At 52.4% G+C, this 6,219-nt stretch overlaps 1 long non-coding RNA gene across 1 annotated transcript; it reads left to right on the forward strand.

The window, feature by feature from the left end:
- The first annotated feature begins 6 nt into the window (after window positions 1-6).
- On the forward strand, window positions 7-5,281 carry LOC145718238 (uncharacterized). The gene is made up of 4 exons (XR_014141669.1): window positions 7-813; window positions 960-2,318; window positions 3,576-3,679; window positions 4,173-5,281. It is a non-coding gene; the product is annotated as an uncharacterized LOC145718238 (long non-coding RNA).
- Window positions 5,282-6,219: the final 938 nt, after the last annotated feature.

Below are 6,219 nucleotides of genomic sequence, written 5' to 3' on the forward strand. Positions count from 1 at the left end.
AACCACTGAAAAGGTGAGTAGTCTTTGGGCCTAGAAGCAGAATGGGATAGTAAGGGAGTCCCTGGGGAGGGACTGGTAGTACCCCGATCTCACACATGTTTGATTCCCATGGAGGGCGGAGGTCTGAGGGCTTCCACCGCCTGAGAAAATGAGTCAGAGAGCTGTGGATGGGGTCCTAAGGCCTTGGGAGGCAGAGGGGGGGGCTAAGCTGAGTCAGACCCTGAGCGATTCATCGTTTCCAGTCCGTTCTTCTGCTCCCTGCCCTGTCCATATCCATCTCTCTTGACCACTACAACTGGGGCCCAGAATAATCGGTGTGGTAAACAGCCTGCTCACAAATATGCCATAAACCTCAGTCCTAATGCTCATGGGCATGGAGGATGGGGTAGGCCATGCCCAGGCCCTTTGGGAGACAAGTGTCAGTGGAAGGATGGGCCTCACAAGGCTCTCTTTAGATGTGCCCCTGACCATGCCTTCCATTGCAAAACATGGCCACAGAGTGTTTGGGGGTGAGGTGGTGCCATCCTTTGGTGCCCAGACACAAGGAGGGGGATGTGGAAGCATGGTGTGGAAAAAAAGGATGGGCCTCTGACTCTGTTCCACACATGACTTCCCCCAGGGCCCTCTCGCCCATGCTGCACAGCTGGGCAGATCAATACTTACAGGAGGACTGGCAGACCCTGCACCATCCTTGGTTAAAACTGATGGTGGCATACATACACGCCAGCTTGCCTGGCTTAGACCTGAAGTGCTGTGACCCACTGTCCATGGTCCATTTGGAACATCTAGGGCCCACTGAGGCAGAAAAAGAGGGTAAGGGGGACTTCAGTCTGGGAAGATATCTAGGGTGGGCTTCATGTGCTGGGTATTCCCTTAAAGGCAGTAGGATCTTTCCTGTTTTTGGAAAGACACATGGAAACTCAGTTACATTGTGGAACTCTTCTCTTTATCCTCTTCAGTGCCAGCTCCAGAGCCCCAGCCTGCTGCAAAGTCAGAACAAAGGCCAACTCTGGATTTAGAGCATGTTCCAGCTCCATTTTTACTACCGCCTTTAGTGATGGAGTCACCATCAATGGCTCCAGTATTGGAGCAAAAGCAAACATCAGCTCTGGCACAAATGCCAAGCCCTGAGCCGGAGTCAGCTGGACGTTCAGCTATATTCAGAATTTGCTCTCCACCTCTGAAAGTAGATACAGAGCCAGCTCCAGCCTCAGAGGCCTCGTGTCCCTGGCATGTGACCAGTGAGAACGGTCCAGCTGAGGAGAAGCGTGAGCTCATGGCCTTCCCTCCCCAGCTGGTGGCAGAACAATTAACAATACTAGATGCGGGAGCAGCTGGTTTCTTGTCGGGGGGTGGGGGGAGGGATTCCCTCTGCCATCAGTTGCCCCAGACCTCCCTTTTCCTGTTCTGGACTCTTATGATGTGGGTCCAAATCCCAGTCCCACCACTTGCCATTTGTGTGACTTGGGTAACTTTCTTAGCCTCTGAGCCTTTGCTATCCACCGTAGTCAGTAGAGATGGACACCAATAGCACCTGCTGCAAAGATATTGACTGTGCAGATTAAATGAGGTAGAACAGATAGAAAGCTGGGTAGGGCCCAGCCCAGTTGGTGGGGAAGGAACACTCACTGTGTGCAGCCAGGTCCATGGGTTGGCACCCATCTGCCCAGGAGGCCCAGCAGCCTCAGCACTTATTAGGCACCTGATGTGTACTTAATTAGAAGGACAAACAAGGCCATGGTTGTAGCTGTCACAGGAGAATACGCATCTCAGTAGAAAGAGCAGAGGGTGATCAGGATGGGTGAAAGATGCCCCCTTGGGAAGAACCAACTTGAGCCACCTTCTGGAATCTTAGAGTTAGTGAGGATGGACTGGAGGCAAATGAATCCTTCCTTCCCCACCAGTTTTGGGTCCTGAGTCATCCCATGCTGTATGCCCTCAGTAGACAGAGAACAAATCCTGGGGACCTCCACAAGGCTCAGACATTTCCTCAGCTTCCTGAGCTCCAGGTCTGACCAGTGACTCCTGCCTGGGCCTGTGGGGGACTGTGGACACTGAGCTGAGCTGTGGCAGTGCCAGGTGACACTCTCCTTGGTCCCCAGGAGCTATTCAAGAAGGTGGTGCCCAGTCATTGCCTGGGCTCCACCTGGTCCAAGAGGAACAAGCCTGGCAATGAGCACCTGGCACCCACAGTCCGTGCCGCCATCACGCATTTCCAAAGTGTGACCAGCTGTGTCCTCACCACCTGCCTTGGGGACCTGAGCATGACTGCCCAGCACAGGGCCAGGGTAGTGGAGCACTGGATCCAGGTGGCCCAGGTATGCTGGGGGAGTTCCAGTGGAGTCCCACTCTGGATCCTGGGGAACTGCCTCTTCACCTTCTCAGTTCTATGGTCTGAGCCCCTCCAGAGTCCGTAGGCCTTTCTTGCCAAAGGCACACTGACTTTGACTCACATGTCCTGGTGGTGGCCTTCCTACTTGGCTTCTTCATTGAATTAAACAAAATCCTCCTCCCTGAAAGGGAACCCTCCTACACTGTTGGTGGGAATGCAAGTTGGTGCAACCACTCTGGAAAAAACAGTAAGGAGGTTCCTCAAAAAGTTGAAAACAGAGCTACCATACGATCCAGCAATTGCACTACTGGGCATTTACCCCAAAGATACAAATGTAGGGATCCGAAGGGGTACTTGCACCCCGATGTTTATGGCAGCAATGTCCATAATAGCCAAACTGTGGAAAGAGCCAAGATGTCCATCGACCGAAGAATGGATAAAGAAGATGTGGTATATATATACAATGGGATATTATGCAGCCATCAAAAGGAATGAGATCTTGCCATTTGCAACGACGTGGAGGGAACTGGAGAGTGTTACGCTGAGCGAAATAAGTCAATCAGAGAAAGACATGTGTCATATGACCTCACTGATATGAGGAATTCTTAATCTCAGGAAACAAACTGAGGGTTGCTGGAGTGGGGGGTGGGGTGGGAGAGATGGGGTGGCTGGGTGATAGACATTGGGGAGGGTATGTGCTATGGTGAGTGCTGTGAATTGTGCAAGGCTGTTGAATCACAGATCTGTACCTCTGAAACAAATAATGCAATATATGTTAAGAAAAAAAAAAAAGAAAATGAAGAAGAAGACAATAGTAGGAGGGGAAGAATGAAGGGGGGGAAATTGGAGGGGGAGACGAACCATGAGAGATGATGGACTCTGAAAAACAAACTGAGGGTTCTAGAGGGGAGGGGGCTGGGAGGATGGGTTAGCCTGGTGATGGGTATTAAAGAGGGCACGTTCTGCATGGAGCCCTGGGTGTTATGCACAAACAATGAATTATGGAACACTACATCAAAATCTAATGATGTAATGTGTGGTGATTAACATAACAATAAACAGTCCCCCCCCCAAAAAAATCCTCCTCCCTGTGAGTGTTATTCTTCTGGCCCTAAATGTGCACTTCCAGGGCTCCATCTCATCTGGGAGGGGAGGAGAGGGGAGTTTTAAACTGAGGGGGTTGAAGCTAGAGCAAATAGGGCTCTAGCTCCCCACCTCACAGCTCATCCTCTTTCCTCCCCAGGAGTGCCAAATTCTGAAGAACTACTCCTCTTTGCATGCCATCCTCTCTGCTCTGCAGAACACCTCGATTTGCCGTCTGAAGAACACATGGCGGAAGGTTTCCAGGTAGATAGGCCTCTCTCCAAAGATTGGACCAGGACGGATTAGGGATCTCTCATACGTCTGTCGTTGCTCCATCAGTCAGCTGGGAACTCCTGGGAGGCCGCAAACCCTGAGGACAGAGACTGGGCTGATGTTGGGGTCTTTAGCCTCTCTGGGTCCTCAGTCCACCAGTTCGGCTTCAGGAATCCGTTTCCTTATATGTCAGATACTGAGTTGACTTAAGTTGGAGACTTTCAAGTGTTTACAGCAACTGAACCATATGCCCAGAGAAAACCAAAACCAGGCAACACAGAGAAGCTTAATACAAATGTGAATAGAGGCCTCAGGTGACCACCATGAAAGCCCCCCTCCCCAGTCACAAGGACACCTTAGTGCACAAAGGAACCCAGAGAAAATACTCATTGAGATGAAGCTTTTGGTTCTGAAATAAAAGGGACTTGCACTCAAATCCCCACATTATTCCTAAATTTTTCTTTTTTCTTTTGTCTCTTCTCAGGAAGAGCTACAAAAAATTTAAGAAGCTCCAAAGCCAAGACAAGTCACTCAGCAGGGAACTGATGACCAGGATAGAGTGGAGGCTGGGGCTCTGGAAAGAGAGGAGGACTGAGAGGGAAGGGGGACTGGGCAGGATGTGGTTTTGTTAGTTTCTCACGTAATGATTTAGATGTTCTGGACTAACAGGAAGAGGGACCTGTGTGGCCTATGGGCAAGTGGGGGCGGGGGGTCCAGTTTGAAGTACAGGAGTCTCTGGTCATAGGGTATAGTGGTGTTGGCTGGGCTGTCCAGCTGGCAACGTTAGCCAGTCTCCTGCTTCCGTGAGGGCCCATCCTGCTGGCACTAATGAGGGGATGGGATGGTTAGGGAGTCCTCTCTTTCCGAGACCAGCCCACTGTGCTCTCAGAAAGCCAGGACTGTGCTTTTTCTTCTGTTTTTGCAACACCTCCAAGGGGAGGGCATCTCCCGGGGGATTCCCATGGACCAGGTGGACAAAAAGACTTCCCAGGCTTGGGTCCAAATGGCTGGGCCAGGGACAGATGTGTGTGCCTTCTGTGACTCCACACCGTGCCCCTATGGCAGCCACTGCTATTCAGTCACTGGCTATTCTTCACCTGAGTGTCCAGTTGACAATGACATATGCCCCCAGTGGCTAATGAGGAGGGTCTGGGGGAAATGGTAGTTTCGCAGTGGGTAGTGGGTCCTTCCTTCATCAGAAGCTCCATGTAAATGGGGAAACAAAGTGTGCTGTCATCCTCTTCTCAGTCAGTCAGAGGTAGCGCTTTCAGGGTTCCCTTCCTGAGTGAATGAAGAAAGACTGCTCAGTTGAGGAATGCCCTGAGGAGTTGTTGCTTGGGGGAGGTGAAATCTTTGGCTTTGCCTTGGTTCTGGTCTGGATGCAGAGACTCCAGATCGGCTAAGGCCGGCAGGAGCTGCTTATCCAGACTTTGAGAACACCCCATCCCTCTCCATCTGTGGCTTGGTCCAGGTAGGGGCCTGGACTTTCCTCAAGAGCCCAGAGGGAAGGATTTGTGGTCAGTGGTGGTCTCAGACTGAGTGAGAGCCGCTGAGGCAGGGTCTCTGGCTAAAAGGGAACAGTGACGTCTCAATGTGTGAGCCCCTGAAAAACTTATTGCCCCTCTCGGGCCTCATCTGGGAAATGGGGAGATGATTCTGTGGTGCAGGCCTCAGCAAGCGGTGTTGAGGTCCGAGGGAGGCAAGGAATGTGTGGATCTTTCCTGCTCCATCTGGATGTGCGAGGGCAGGAACAGTGATGATAGAAGTATGGCACTGGGTCCTCAGGAGACCCTGTGCGGGGGGTGGAGTTCTCACGCTTTTCAGATGAGGAAGCAGGCCTAGGGAGGCCAGGCCACAGTCCCTGGGCCACACACAGAGTGAGTGTTGGAGCTAGGATTGATCCAGAATCAGAACACACTGGGAAGACAGAATAGCACTGGTACCAGATGACTCAGGTCAGACGTCCGGTGGCCAAAACCTGTAGTAGTGCTGAAGAGACTTTGAGCGAGGGGAGTGGTGTGGCCTCACTGTCCGCAACCCTGGCAGGAGGCACCCTCCAAGTTTGTCACCCAGGAGATCAACACCCAGAAAACCCAGGAGAGGCAGCAGCAGCAGCAGAAAGTAAGTGTGCCCGTGGGGCAGGGGCTCCAGGGTGAGAGCAGGGGCTCCCCCTCCCAGCAGGAGGCCTCCAAATCAAGAGAGGAAGGCCCTTCTTACTCCAGCCCTGACTCCTCTTGTCGCAGTGCCTGAAATCCTTCCTTAGAAGTGACCAGGAAGATGGTGTGTAAAGCTGGGTACAGGATGGATTTGGGGGGAGGGAGGGGCCTGGGACCACACACCCTGTGATTGGCCAATGTCAGGTCCTGGGAAGTGATTAGGAGTCTGGTGGTCTTGGAGGGTGAGGAGAGGGGGAATTGGGAGGAGGCTGCTGAGGGACATAGTCTGCTCCATGTGGGAACCCTGGGGTGGGCCAGGAGGCTGAGGGTGAGGAGTTTTCTGTGAAAGGCTGTGGGGGCTCCTGAGAGCAGGGC

Source organism: Leptonychotes weddellii, unplaced genomic scaffold (genome assembly GCF_054177405.1).
Source record: "Leptonychotes weddellii isolate Sample4059 unplaced genomic scaffold, ASM5417740v2 HiC_scaffold_12494, whole genome shotgun sequence".
Taxonomy (NCBI): domain Eukaryota; kingdom Metazoa; phylum Chordata; class Mammalia; order Carnivora; family Phocidae; genus Leptonychotes; species Leptonychotes weddellii.